The 15436-nt window shown below is 39.1% G+C and overlaps 1 protein-coding gene across 11 annotated transcripts in view; it reads left to right on the forward strand.

Moving 5' to 3' along the window:
- Nucleotides 1-15436, forward strand: part of CELF2 (CUGBP Elav-like family member 2) — a 379996-nt gene that overhangs the window by 191196 nt on the left and 173364 nt on the right. Inside the window, exon 1 of one of the 11 annotated variants that reach the window (XM_041123927.1) lies at nt 5680-5700. The exons of the other annotated variants lie outside the window; for them this stretch is intronic. The gene's annotated coding sequence lies outside the window, so the exon portion shown is untranslated. Of the gene's footprint in view, nt 1-5679; nt 5701-15436 lie in introns of those variants that run through there. 11 annotated transcript variants of the gene reach the window in all.

A 15436-nucleotide genomic window follows, 5' to 3' on the forward strand; every position in this document is an offset into this window, starting at 1 on the left:
CCAGCTGCTGCGGTGGTGGAGCCTCAGGCGAACAAAGTGAGTTCCAGTAAGTTGGAGGAGAAGACAACAGAGGCACATGACTCCTGTTTCCCAAGCCATCCTGCTGTGATGCTTATTTTACAAGCTATCCTAAAAGATGTTTCTAATCTGTTGAAGATGTTCTTTGTCTTTGGTGGTAGCATAGGTTAAGTGGGTTTACTCTTGGTGTTACAGTTGATCTAGACTGAGAATTTGGCCCTAAAATTTTGTCTTCAAAATAGTTGCTGCTTTGCCAACCAGTAGCAGCCTTTTGTTTGCCATTGCAATGAGGCAGAAATTTGAGGAGACCGAGGGACCTGTCTAGCGTGACTTCCTTCCTCTGTGTACGTCCCCTGTCCCAGGGAGAGGTGGGAAGCACACACAGCTTTTCCTCCTGAAAACCTCAAAAATAAAAGCAGCTTGTTGTACAGTCTGGCGTTCGAGTTGAGCACGCGCCCCATGCAACCCATCGCTCAGGTTTGCGATGCTGACGTGTGCATCACGGACCTGTGGTCGCTCTCCGGCTCCGTGACCCAAATGCAGCCGATGTCGTCGCAGCCTTCAAAACCAGGCTGCTTGACGGCACCGTTCCCAGCTGGGGTTTGTCACCTCCTTCCTCGTGCCCGGCACAGCCTCTCCCTTTGCGTGTCCCCCAACTATTGTAGCAGCACTGTCTGCTGTGGCAGTGGTAAAAATGCACTTCTAGAAAAAAAAAATGGCCAAAAAAGGTGGGTTGCAGTACAAATCCCAAGGAAGTAGAGACTTAATGACATCTTAGCCTTGATGGGACCATAACGATACCAGTTGTTAACCCTCTCAAGAAAAGTATTTACTGAAATGTTGACATTTTTTTTAAGTTGAACAGGCCAGGACAAATACTGAGGGTTTCCTGTGGTTTATCTGGCTTACTGACATGTGCTAAAACTGTAACAGCCGAGCCTACCCTAGGACTGTAAATAGGTAGGTAGTCTTCAAAAAATACATCTTACTTTATTGTGATAGCAATGTCTTTATGCCTCAGCTTTTAGAAAATCCTCTGTCACTAAATATGCTGCTCTGTGTTGCATAATTTACAAAAAGATGCCCAGAAAAAAGATGTCTTCAGTTTATGGACTGTGCTCTGTGGTACAGGAAAAGAGCATCAGAGATGGTTTGTCTGCCTACCCAGAGCAAGGAAACCACCCTTAGTCACACAGTCCTATTAATAACAGCTTAGATGTTGTTACTGCATGGTGCAACTTAGATGTTGTTACTGTGTAGCACAGCAGAAGTTTTTTCTTTGCATGCAAGGATCAAATTTTGTAAGTATTTAGAAATACATGCGTGTTATGTGGGTTTTTTTAAGGGCTCTCAACATGCCTGACACAACCACCCTTTTGTCCTAACAGTTAATGAAATTTGGGCATTTCTGTTAAGCACCTACAGATCCCTTGAGGCTTTAAAGGTTATTTGTAGGAATTGCAGGAGGCATTCCAAATACTTAAAAAAAATAGTCACAGGCTTTAAATAGTTAATGAGTGCACATCATTTACCTAAACAGTGTTTTTATAGATCTTTGCAAATATGACATTAATTAAGGAAAGTAACTAAAGCTGAAGTGCCACAGAATGTTAATCCTCAGCATCAGTAATTAGCTGTGGATGAGAATTTTCAAAAATGTTTCCAGTTTATATCATTTTGTTTTGGAAGAAACACAAATATGTGGGTTGAATTATTAAGACAACAAATGAGCCCTGAAAAAAACCCTCTGAGAGAGCGGACGGACGTATCTGTGCTATTGCAACGAGCCTTTCTTTGCCGGTCCATAGCGGTACTGATTCTGTGATAAATTCTGTGTAAGATAAATCCGAGATAACCCGGAGACATCCCCTTCCCACTCGCTCTCTCCCCCATGCCCACACAAGGTGTGTGCTGTGTGTCCTTTGCTCTGCACCGGGAGAAGGGGGAATCGATCAGCCCGGCCAGTTGCAGAGGATGACCTTGCATCCAGCGAGTCCAGGTAGTGCAGACAGCTACTTGGTCATTAATTTGATTGTGTTTTTAACAAACTAGTAAAAGCAGCTCTTCGAATCTATCCCTCCTGCATGCCCTGATAATTGTTTTGTTTATCTGCACAGTTTTACTCGCCGCAGCGGGCAGTGGAAGCGCTGTCTGTATTGTTTGTCTTCTTAAATTGTTAAATGAAATGACTCAGAAGATTCAGGAAATTAATTTTTGTAGTCTAGATATATGGGGAGAAAAGAAAGCTTTGAAGTGGTGATGTCAGTGTAGCCACTCTGAAATTCATGGTTTGGCCTTTGCAAGATTTTCAGAGGCTTAAAAAGTGAGATTTTTAAAAAAATAGTTGCATCCTTTTTAGTTACCTATTGATATATGAACCTTAACAATTCGCGTCACTGCAAGCTTTATTCAACGGGCATTTTGTAAGAAAATGAAAGCCAAGATACCCATAGAAATAGGACTTCAAGAATCAGAGCTTTTAAAATAAAGCATAGCATTATTATTAGACTCATATTAAAATTGTGATAATAGCCAGTGTTACCTATTCTTTTCCTTTTTTTTTTTTTTTTTTTTTTTAGGATGATTAATTTAACAGCTACTATCAAAATAGCCATAAACAATTTAATAAACCTAGTAAAACTTCAGATGCTTCTTTATTATGCATTCAAATAGGATTCTTAGCCTCTTGAGTCCTACTCTACACCCTTGAATGCTGCTAAGTAGTGCCATTAAAACAGCAATACTAGGAGACCATTCTCATTTATAGCGATTGTAAAATAGGGGCAAGACACTGGTTTGGATTCAGTTTGAGAGAGATATGTTTCCACAGTAAATGCTAAAGAAAATATAGAATAAACTGTAGTGTCTCTGGAAACCAAAATGTTCACTTTGCCCTGTTGACATGTGTTAATACGGTCTCTGACTTTCCTATGTTAAGCTTGAATGTGTGTTAACAAATGGTAAAAATAGATCTTCCTACCTAGAAGACAGTCAGAATTGTGGCTAAAGAATGGTTTTGTCTTACTGAAATATCATTAATGTTCCATAGGTTGATTTCTTTCAAAATTTAGAGGGTTTTGTTAGTTGAGGATCTTTAAGGGGAAAAAGTTAATACAATACATTTTTTTTTTATTGCATGCTTATGAAGAAAGGCTTATTTGAAAATAGTTTTTCAAGGTATTGGATAAAAATTTGTACTTTGTCTAAGATCTGGAAATTCAGGCCTTTAAGACATTTCATTAGTTGAAACATGTTATGCAGGATCTTACACATTTTGCCCTCTTTTTTGTGATATATAGGTACAGGTAATAACTCAAGCTGTGTGACAGCTAGGTGAAATGTGAGCCTGTGGTTTTCTCCCTAAGTGAAAAAAGGTGAAGCCATAAGCCTTTGATTTTTTGGTTATTTGAATATACAGATACAGGTGTATCATTCAGAGATATACTCAAGAGTCATCTTTGCGCTTGTAGAGATATGCAAGAATTGCACAGAAAGTGTCCTGTGGCCTAAATTTGTCAGGAGTCTTCTTTGGGGACTATGGGCAGAGATGACTGATGAAGAGCAAGTGGGCAATCTGGCGCACTGCTTCTGCCTCCGAGAAGTCAGCTTGTCATTCCTTTCTGACACCTGTAGTGTTGCTTTACATTTTTCAGGGGGTTTCTGCTTCAGTGATGCAGCTGGAAAACAGAGTTTGTAATCAGTGAGTGCAACAGAGCCATTGCCTTTCTGCCTCTGAATAAGAAGGTCGGGAGTTGCTGAGTTCTTCATCCATTTGGTTGAGAAAGTAGATTTTCAGAGATGACTGCAAAACAGTACTTGTGTCTGTGACAGACCCCTCCTTTGCTTATGAAATGTGTTATTCTGCACAGTGACAAGCTGATTAAGAGCAATTTTCTGGAGAAGAAATAAAGCTACCAACAGTAGATGGAGAAGAGAAAAAAATTAGGCTCTTGCGTGAACATCCTTATATCAGTGGTTGTGCTCCAGTAATTAAATTCTGACAAACAGATGAACAAACAATCTCCAGAGGTAATGAGGCTCAGTCAATGAACCACAAGTGTTCACAAGTACTAACAATAAGAGAAAATACAATTGAAACCCCTGCATATGTGTTACTCGAAAAGCAAGTTAAGAACTAATTAAAAGGATTTCTCTTTTCCTCTCCATGCTTTGCATTTAGAAATAGATTTACAGAGTGTATTCTCCACATTCCAGTATTCCAGAATTCTTAGATATAAGCATGAGAGTAGGTTTTAAACTTGTTTGTTTTAAAAAGGAAATTTAATGATTTCAATGCCCCCCTTGACTAAAAGTTAGCATCAGCATTATGGGCTTCTTTTCAACAAACTTGAAAACCTGTAACCAGAGAAGTGAAATCCTTCAACTGCAATGTGCTTGCCCTTTGCTTAGGGTGCATGAAATGCAGACTCATGAAATGTGGTTATAGAAATTGAATACAGTTCCTTCCAACCCGCTTGGTGATAGCATATTTCACAGGCCAAAACGTAACTATCTTTTCTGCTCTTCAGGAAAAATGATAACATATGCCATCACCTTAACTGTGCAATAAAATAACTCAAATTGGTCATGTCTGTATAAAAGTGCTTTGTGTCATGTGATATAAATATCTAGATTTTTTTAATGTCCTTTTTCTTATCACCTGTGACAGAGGCCTGTCCTCACCCCTCTCAGAATTGATTTTTTCCCTTTGAAGTATTGTTTCTTACTTCTTCAAAATATTTTTTCCAGCAAAAAAAGGTTGGCAAAGCAACCATTTCGTATGACAAGTACAGATGGGAAGTTGACAGTAAATAGAATATCAACTTTCCCTTTTGCTGCTGCTGTTGGGCTGAGAGAGTTAATCCCATCAATAATGACAGTCACCTTAGTTTTATTGATATTTTGTAATCTGTCTTTCCTTTCTCTCCCTGGTTCACTGCAATCCGCTCTTGGCTAGTGACTTGCCACACGCTACTTGGTATCTAATTGCTGCATGTGTTACTTTTTTTCATTTAAAATTGTGCTTTTAGGGATGAGGTAAAGTATCTTGACGAACACTGTCAACTGGTTAGATATAAATTATTTTTTTCCCCTCTCTTCCTCAATGGAGCCAGCATTTAAAATGTATTCCTCAGGGTGCTCTTCGGCTGCTGTAAATGATGGAGATCACCAGTGGCTGATGCTTTCAACTGCTCCAGAGCAACGGACAGAGGACCTTTTGGAGAGACTCAGGAATGCATCCATAGCCACATAGAAGCCATGGTGGTCTGGAGTGGACCAAGTGATAGTGTAGTACCAGGTCCATGGTAACCCTCTATCACCAGTGAGGAATCTGCTCCCCATTTATGGACCCTATAGCTATAATGCTCTATTTTTTTTTTTTTATTTTTTTATTCCTCTATGGCAGAGCCAGCCATAATGAGTACCAAGGTCTTGAGCACAGTAAGGGAAAGTCCTAATGACTCAAAAAAACAAGAGCTGAACTGAAGTCAATTTGCAAAATGTTGAATGTGGTTCTGACATCCTAGTCCAGAAAAAGATTTGTATCTGGGGTTTAGTTTCATACTTGTTCTCTCGCTGTAAACAGGAAGAGTAACTTGAAAGAGAAGGGAGGCTGCATGTAGATTACTCTCCACGCACAGTGGCACGTGCGTGGAACTTGTACTGTACAGCACAACTAGGGTAAAGAAGGGTTTTGGTCTTTTTTTTTTTTTTTTAATGGGGGGTGGTGGTGAAGGTGTTTTGGGTTTTTTTGTTCTTGTTTTGTTTGGGTTTTTTTTGTTTTTAAATCTACATCTGTGCCAAAATGAAATGTCTGTCTTCCTTGGGTGGAAGACAGAAAAGTTTCTATCAGTCCTCTTGAAGATGTAGGCACACTGTCCTTTACACCATGGGAGCTTTTGCATACTTCTCTTGATTGGGGTGGTGCTGTCTTTGCCAGAAACAGGGGGCTGAGGGACAATATGCTCAAGACATTGATGTTTCCTCTACTGGCAGCCAAAGACAGGCAACAGAATAGAAAAGAAAATTTAAGAGTTTCCTTCTCAAATAAGACTGTTCTTCCTACTCTCCATATTAGGTATTTTTTATATAGAAGGGGAAGAAAAAAAAGCAGACTAATTTTTATAGCTGATCTATTTACACATTAATTTTTACTATTTATGTAATACTTGCTGATGAGGTAGCCTGGTATACTGATATCACCACTGATGATGATGTATTTTACATCTAGAATACAGTGCTATCCCTAATCTTAGGTTTAAATCCTATGTCTCTGTCATGGCATATGAATACAGCAGAAGCACAGAGAGACTGAATTGGTAAGGCACAGAGATTTCAGAATTGCAGAACACATTTAAGAATCTAGTGTTCATTGGTCCAGTCACTTAAAATTTAATTTTATCTTGAGGCTTTCTCCAGCATGGAACATTGCCATAAAATGAATTTTTATATATATCTGGTAATAGTGGCCTAAAATCTAGCAAATTTAATTAGTGCATTTTAATAAAAATCTTACATTTTAAAAGAGTGAACTGGAGTCACTTGTAAACTTGGCAGTAGATATCTTTGGAATAAACTATAGTAAGTATAGTTGCATGAAGGATATAATTCAGCCATATAAAAATTGTTCTTTAATCAGTTTTAATAATACTAGTTGCTGCTGCGGTGGTGTTCACACAAGAATCTCAAACCCTTCATTAAATGTTAAGTAAGCCGCAAAAATTCCCTTATGCAGTTCTGTAGTCATTTTTCATGTTCTTCTGTTGTGGCACAGGGAAGTGAAGTAATTTTCCTTCTACAAGAGCCAGAAATAGAACCAAGATTCCCCCAAGCAGCGACCCCTTTACTGACTCTCTTCGTGTTCATCAGTTGAAACACGACCGCTTATTGTCTTTGTATATTCCAAACATTTTAAGTTTCTTCTGAACTGTTTGCTGTCTAGGGATTATATTATCTGGTGCATAGTATAGTTATGAGTGAGTATTTCACGGTCTGCAGAGTGCTTCTTCCCCTTTTATTTATTTATATTTCCTTTTTACTTTGCCCCCTTTTCTGCCCCTCTCCCCCCCAAAAGAAGTGTGTAAGCATAAATAAGGTCTATGCGTTTTCTCCTTTTGACCTATGTACAAGGATGCTGTGGAATTAGTATTTTAATTCTGAGAATTAATTAAAAAAAAGGTATTTTCATTACTTCTCTCTCCTATGAAAGAAATCCCCTAACCTTATACCTTTTTATCTTCCCTTGGAGAAAGCTAAAGTCAATATACTAATGCTAAATATACAATTTTTGACAGCTAGAGGAAAATTTTGACTGTAACTGAGAGGTTATTTATGTACAAACAGGCGCCTCCGTCCTACCCGTCTGTGCATGCAGGTGCGTGGGCACGCACTCTTTTACCCTTCCATCCTCCCACTGCATTCTTCCCTTGAAGAGCTCTCTGTATCTGAAAAATGAAGCCTTTTTACATATCCAGCTCCAGTCAATCCCGTTATCATTAAACTCTTGTTGTGGGATGCCTAAATGAACTAACTTGTGTATAGCGTGCTGTTTTCCCAGCGTTAAGCAGTCCCCATTTGTGTGGTTTTTTTCTGTCATGGAGCCATAGCCAAGAAAGACAAACTTCCCTCCCACAGCAGAAGAACAAAGCATTGTTTCCTCTGTGCCTGAAATTATTTTTCTTGAGATAGTCCTACAGGGACCAAAGCCATTTTGCCATTACCCCTTAGTGCTACTTTATGTGGGATTTATAATGAAATTGCTTTGACAATTTGGATAATGACGGAGCAGTGCAATAATTGATGAAACATTTTGGGGTAGAACAATTTCCTTTGGGAGACATCAACTTTTGTATTAAAATTATAGTCCTAACGTAATATGCTGAAACTTTAAATAATAATAATTAAAAAAATAAAATAAAATAGTCTTTGCATTACTTAGTGTCTCTCACTGATTTTAGTTTCTAATAGTTCTTAAAGCAAGATTGTAAAGGGCTCTGAATCAGTAAAACCCACATAGCTGAAGGAGTCTATCTCTGCTAATCAAATAATCAAGGAATTGCCTTGTTTGTATTAGTTCCAAGATGGACATTAATAACATGAGTAATAGTATTCTGTAATTTTCACTAAGCCAAGTAAATGAGCTCGGTGAGACAGCTTTACATTATGCTAACAGAGAGGGAGAGAGAGTTTTACTGTGTATTTTAATAATTTCCCTCAAATTCTTTGTTTAAAACTTATTCCCTAAGATAGTAATATGTTTTACATTTACATATATATTTTTTTTATTGTCCATCTAATGCTTTTATACTTAAAGATCTCAGAACATTCAACTTCAGTTAGTTTATGAATGAGTAGTCTCACAGAGCACTTAATGTAGATCAGAGAATTACATTTACTAGTTCTGGAATATGGTTTCATTCATTTGTAGATCCAAAGGACCTAATGAAAGTACGTTGTCCTTCATAGCTCCAATTTGCAAACAGGAAAAGTGAAATTCAGAGAGCTCGAGTGCCTCAGCCAAGACGATAAAGCAAGCCAGGGACCTGATCCATATACGCTATATACATTAAACCCTCTCTGAGTACTCGGGATTGTTTAGCAGAACAGCCAATCTCTTGCAATTACAAACATAGGACTATTTGCATGGATGGATTCTTCTCATGCTGATTTCCAAGACTTACATTTTTTTCAGGTAAAGCAGTCAGCTCAATTGCTAACAAAACTCTTCTTCTGAGAAGAATTTTTACAGCTGAACTGTGAATTCCTGGAAAGGGAAACTGAATCCTTGAAAGCACAGCTCCACAGCCCTGGAGAACTCCTCAAGAGCGCTGCATCGGGTAGATTTATCTACTAATCAGAGTAGTTTTGCCATGAATGCTATAAGAAATCTGAACTTCAGTGGTAGCTCTGACACTTGTAAAAGAGATGTTGAGTTAAAACATGTGACATTACACCAAACAGATATGTTAAAAATTGTACTTAAAGGTTAATATAATAAAAGTGTAGTTCATGTGAGAGTGATAGAAATATTGATCATAAAAATAAGTAGTGGCCCAGAAATTCAACTGAAAAGGGGGGAAAAAAACTAGTTGATATATGAAGAATTTGAGCTGTGACACTAAGATCAATTGCTGTATTTTCACCCAGTGAAGCATGAGAGCTTCAGATAAGGGCAGTTAGTCAGTGAAATACTGACTGACATACCCTTTTACTGTTGGCATTTGGTCTCCAATATTGATCTCGCCTGTCACTGCCAACAAAGTATACTGAGGCTATATATATGTTCAGATAATGTTGTGTTCAGTGTTTTATGAATGATTTCTAAAAGCTAAAGGTGTGTAAGGAGTTAATTCTAGCATTTGCCCTCATTTATTTGATTGCATCTTTTATATTGCTACAAGCCATTATAATCTTCTGCCAGTCGGTCAGAAAACAGATAACATGCTATAATCCGCACAGATTCTCTAAATCTGAAGATTTCCCATTCCTCTGCTGAGAAACAGTGTATGTAAACAACAATTACATAGCACAGTCATTCTTTGACTGTCAACAGTGGGAACACTGTTCCTGAGTGTACAGAAGGTAGCAACTACACTGGTTAAAGAATAAATCTTTAGGAGGAAGGCCATTATTTCTTCTGTCAATTTGGTGTAGCTGGAAGAGTTAAATTCAGAGCTTTTGGAAATAGTAGTGATATTACAGCAAAACATGTTTACTGAGAGACATGCATCAAAGAGTTTTGACATTTTATTTTCCTTTACCTTTTTCTGCTGGCTCCAGCTGAAAATTGTGTGTGGGCAAGATTTTTGGTTCTGCTTTTCTAAAATTAACAGTTTGAGCTTGAGTCAGAAAGGCTGAGAGAATTATGTGCTTGGTTGCCAAGTGTGGTGGCTTTCAGCTTTGCTTCAGCCACCTTGGCCAGACCAAGGATCAAGCCCTTGCTCCATTGCAATCGGGAGCTTTTGCATGTTACGAGTTAGCCGTTGGCTGCTTCAAAGAGACAGAAGGATTTATCTAGAGAAGAGTATCTCAATCGGAATCAAACCATTTTTCTGCCTTCCTCAGAGCATCATCCACAGAGTTGTAATTTTTGGTTCATTTTTTTCATGTTTGGTCATACTTTCAGGATCCACTATGGGTATCATAGCCAGCAGACCCAACGTGTTTTTTATTGTAGCCTGGCAAACCTTGAACTTCAAGGGAAGAAGAGACAAGGAAAGAAAGTAGAGCCCAAGCAACGAGTTCCCTGACTGCTGTGAGGGTCTGGTGTGCCCTGCTCTAAGGTAGACTGGGGTGGATGAGGTGGCTCTATCTGTGCAGTGACTACTTATTTCTGGAGAAATAAAGTTGAATTTTGTCATTTACCCAAGACAGCTTATGTCAGTCTTAACATTTGACCTCTCATTCAAGTTCATTTGCTTTCTTATAGCCAAATAACTCTCTGGGATAATCTTAGCCAGCAGAAGAAACGTCACAAGAATGAGTAATGAACTTAAAGGATGGACACATGGGCGCGATGTCAGGAGCAAACTTGGAAAATGCATCAGGTTTTAAGGAGAATGAGTGGTTATCGTAACAGTAATTTAAGAACATAACCGTTCAGACAAACGATTTGCATGCAAAATTCTGCAGCAGAAGTAAATAATACTGGAGAATTGCTGCATCCCATATTAGTAATGAAGCAGTGGTTAAACCACTGTGAACTGCCAGCCAGCCAGTTTCACTTGTTTCCCCACAGCCAGTTAGAAAGAACCTGTAATTCGAAAATAGAAATTTGGTGTTGTTTCTACCTGTCTTTGCTTCAGATTTTGTTTTCTACACCCCATAAAATTTTGTGCTGAATACCAGATAGTACCATCACTGGTGGTGAATTTTATGATGAGGGTGTCTACCCACTGAGCTGCATGCAAGGATTACCTGGGTTCTGAGTTATGACTGGATGTTCCTCTGATGGGATATTTGAAGTTATGACAGTACTTTACCTTCTTTAAAACTCTAGGGTTATACTACACATGGCACTTCTAGAGATGCTGAAAGTGCTAAAAGAATAGCAATCTTTTTTTTTTTTTTAAAGTAATGAACACTTTATTCAAGCAGAGCGAGGAACCACAGTTGAGATACAGGTGTGCAGTATTACTGGGCTTCTTAGATTGGATTGTAGTGGTGCTTGTCTTATTATGGATTTTCCTAGGGTTATTGAGGGTAGTGTGACCACCTTTTAGCTCAAAGATGGTGAAAGAATATGGTCATGAAACATAATACAGCATATTGTAGACAAGAAGCATTCCTAGACGTTGGATGAAGCCAATTGATGTTCTTTTTGCATTCTCACCTCAGGGGTGAGGATAAGAAGGTTAAAATTGGAAATTATGATGCTTTACTCATTAAGGCTTTTACAGTTACAGTTACAAATGAGTATGGAGTTAGAAAGGATGTGTTCTAGACCATCAAAAGCAATTCTTAGCACTTTGAGATTTCACCTTTTCCTGAAATGGGAAAATCATTTATGCATATTACCAGTTGCTTCCTGAAAGACAAGGTATTTTTCTACAATAAGCTTGAAAAATGAGACCTTTTCAAACTTTTTGTTTCAGTCAATCAGCTTTGATTTTAAATCATGAAATTGCTTAGATGTGGGTGAGCAAAACCAAACACCTGTGAAATACATCTGCTGATGGCAGCCAATAGACACATAGTGAGTTCAGTAGTGAGCTAATGCCTCTCTGAAGTGAGCTCGAGTTCAGTACTGAGCTAATGCCTCTCTGAAGTGAGCTCAAGTCAATCAGGATCTGCTGGTTGTCTGTTTAAAGCAAGCACTCTCAAAACTTTGAATTTCATATTCAAAAAACATGTTTTATTAGAATATATATGAAATGGGTTTTTTTTGTTTGTTTGTTTGTTTTTGTTTTTTTTTAATGGCATAAGCAAACGAGATGGACTGGAAACCAAAAGGGAAACCAAAAGGGGATATAAACCAACCTCCACTTCTCACCACAAGTCTTGTGGGCAGAGTCCTTTCAGTCAACAGAGTAGCTCTCTGGGTCTCTGGAAAATTTGCAGAATCCCTTTGGTTCTCAGCATGTCTGTCTTCCATCATGTCTGCAGCCTGCTTTTCCCAGTGGTCCTCTGCTGTCCCTCTTGTCCCTTGTGGTGACTATCATGCTCATGCCACCATGGCTAGAAGCATCTCTCCCTAACGTGCTCTTTTTCACCCAGGGAGCTCTGACTCCCTGTTTACAGGAGCACAGGAGCAGCCCTAGAGCAGAGGTGTAGCCTGTTGCAGACCTTAACCACTCTCATGTGCCGGGAATTGGCCTCCTTGGCTCCCTGAATGTGTCAGGGGCTCCTGCTCCAGCCACAGTGCCACCCCCAGGTACTCTGCAGCCAGTGGCTTGACTCCTTTTTCTTCTCCGTTTCTTCTTCCTTTCTTTCTTCTTGGGCAAGATTTGGAGGGTTTGCAGCAGTCTGCAAAGCCTCTAAATTGTCGGGAACCCTGTTACCACAGATGAAAAAGCTTTTTCAGGAAGCACTTTCTGTTTCAGAGAGAGAAAAGGGGAACAAGGGGGTATTTATGGGGCTTTGGTGTATTCGTTGGTTTTTGCAGTTAAGGGCCTGTTGCGAGTGTTCTCTTCGACACTCTTCAAGGATCTGATGCAGCAGGTGTGTCTTTGGACTTTGTTTCATTCTCCCTCAATTCATCTTTGCCATGATTTACGAAAAGAACAAAGGTGGTCAAGGGTGAATGAAACCAGGCATCCGAAAAAAAAAAAAAAGGTACAGCATACTTCAGTAGCATTTTACAATGATATGATCAAACAAGTTCATACACTACTACCGACATTAACGTGATGACAATTTAAGAGCATTAATGATCTGTATCAGCATCTTCATCAGCCTGCAGAAAAAAGGCAAAAGCAAATATCAACATAGCTTGTTAATGGCTGACTTCTTTTCCCATTTCACTTTATTTTGACGTTCTATGTACCCTGCCCACTATGACTGTTCACCTTATCACCATCATCTTGCCAGGTCCACTTAAACTTCAGTTCTTCATTAAATATTGTGCTAAAAAGAACAATGCTATTCAGTATTTGAAGCGATTAAGGGTTGTTTGCGGTATCTAATTTAGATCAAGCTAGCACTGTAACCAGGTCTAATGACTTTATTTCCTTTCTTTTATTATTTTTTTTCATAACCCTCTGATACATTTTGATGACTGTAATTTTAGAGAGTGATTGTATTGTCATAATTTAGAACCTGGATCCTGATGTAAATATATACGCACACACACACATATGTAATATATATGTGTTTGTGCATATATACATTTATGCATGTACATAAACATAGAAATACACAGACTACTCTGTGTCTCCCCTTCTAAGTGGAATCTGTGGATATATCCTTGAGTTCAAACCCATCATTTCTGTTCTCCCAGGCACTGTAAAATTCATTAAGCTAAGTAAAATGGCAAATTATTTGCTGCTGTTGAAGGACATAGAAGCATGCTTGTTTGATTTTTGAGCTCTTGTCTATGTTGCTTACCGAGCAACGTTGCCTTGTATTAGAAGGGTCGTGATTTCAAAAGACTCTAATAAAGCTAGTCATATTATGTGTGTGTATTAGAGTGTAGCAAAAAGCCTTTGTTCATTTTGACTGCCATGGAGCTGACTTAATGCCCTGTTTTGCAGCTGTTCTCTAACTACCGCTCACTCCAGTAGTTTTTCCTTGCTAAGACCAGTTTTGTCCATCTCATGGGTTCGCCCAAGAGTGTTTGCAGTAACGTCTTTTTGAGGTTTTGCTAGCCTGTGACATGTCTAATGAAACAACTGGATATTTGCTAGTGTAGAAAGCTGAGGAATATTTTCTGCACATCGATTTAAGAGAACAGCAGTAGTTTTACTCCAACCTATCAAACCCCAATGTATCTCTGCAACCCTCAACGTGTTTAGAATGCAGAAGCATTCGTGAGTTTACTCTTTGCATCTCGCACTCCCTTGTTACAACTAAAGATATGTCAAATCATTTCCTTAAGGGTTTAGGGAATGAGACTGACAGGGCTCGACTTCAAAAGAGCCTGTCATTTGATAATTTGCATTTAGGCACCTAAATAAGCAACCTAGTACTGCAGATCATTCAGCATCCAGCAGACTCAATTGATCTTGTTGGGATTGTTTGCAGCGAACACTTCTGATAACCTGACTGCAACTTTTAGATGGCTAATTGGGAGCTGAGCACATTGGACCTAGGTTGGACTGGGTGTGCTTATCACCACTGGAAACCCATTCCAGGATCTCTTGTTTTCCAAATGCAGCTTGTTGGTACGCATGTCAGTGCGCCTAGCAGGCTTCTAGGCTTTGCACGTCCTCTGTTCACCGTCAGTCTGTTCAGCAGGTAGTCCTTGCTCAGTGGCTGATAGCAGAGTCTAAAGGTGAAAATATGCTTAGACATTCTCCTCCTCCCTCCCCATATGCTAAGCAATGCTAAGTATGAGCAGCTGGCAAGGAACCTATCGTTCGTTCTGGGTTTGAAACCTATAAATAGCCAGGTCGTTAAAGGTGTCACTTACAATAAGCCTTTGTCCCAGAAGCTATTTGTGGTGTGGACTTTGGCTCTGCACAGCTTTCTAGGATTGCCAGAAGCAATGTTAATCCACCTGTGGCACTGGGGTTGGCAGAGCTGGTAGCGATTACCTCTTCTCCTTTGTGTATTGCTCAATCTGGTCAAATCTTGAAACCTGTGGGGTTATTGTAAATTCATCTGGGTGTAAAGGAGAGCAAAATTTGGCCTCATGTCTTTATCACCAAATAAAAAAGAAAACAAAATGATCCAATCACTGACAAAATTTTTGTAGAAGTGTTTTAGATAGGGAAGTAAAAATATTCCCTGAATCTTCACCGCTCTTCAAGGGAAAGGAAAGAAATGCGCTTTTTATTTTAAATATATCATTGGGTTCCTGCTTACTGTCTGGGGAACAGAGAATGCCACAGTCCAAAGCCAAATACATGCACTTTAGCTGAGTTGTAATGAAAAGATACAGGGACAGAGTGTTCAGTGGTTACAGGGCTATTAAGAGACTCAACAGACCCAGATTAATTTCTCTCCTCTGCCACAGACCTACATTACTACCTTGGTCAGGACACTCAGTCTGTAAAAGGAGAATTTTGCTTGCCTGTCTCTCAGGGCAATGTCAAGATAAATTAATCAAGTTTATGAGTCACCCAAATACTGCTCTAATGAAGGCCATTTAGTATGGATTTGTGCAAATGTTTTGGGGATGTAAGCACCAAAGCAAAAACAGTAACAAAGAAAACTTAGGGCAAATATCTTTAAGAGTGAGCACTGCAGTTTTTTAGGGATGGTGCTTCAGTTCAGGAAGCTCCCATATTTGCTGGAATCCTTCATTTTGCACTAGGAG

The sequence above is a fragment of the Aquila chrysaetos genome, chromosome 5 (genome assembly GCF_900496995.4).
Source record: "Aquila chrysaetos chrysaetos chromosome 5, bAquChr1.4, whole genome shotgun sequence".
Lineage (NCBI taxonomy): Eukaryota > Metazoa > Chordata > Aves > Accipitriformes > Accipitridae > Aquila > Aquila chrysaetos.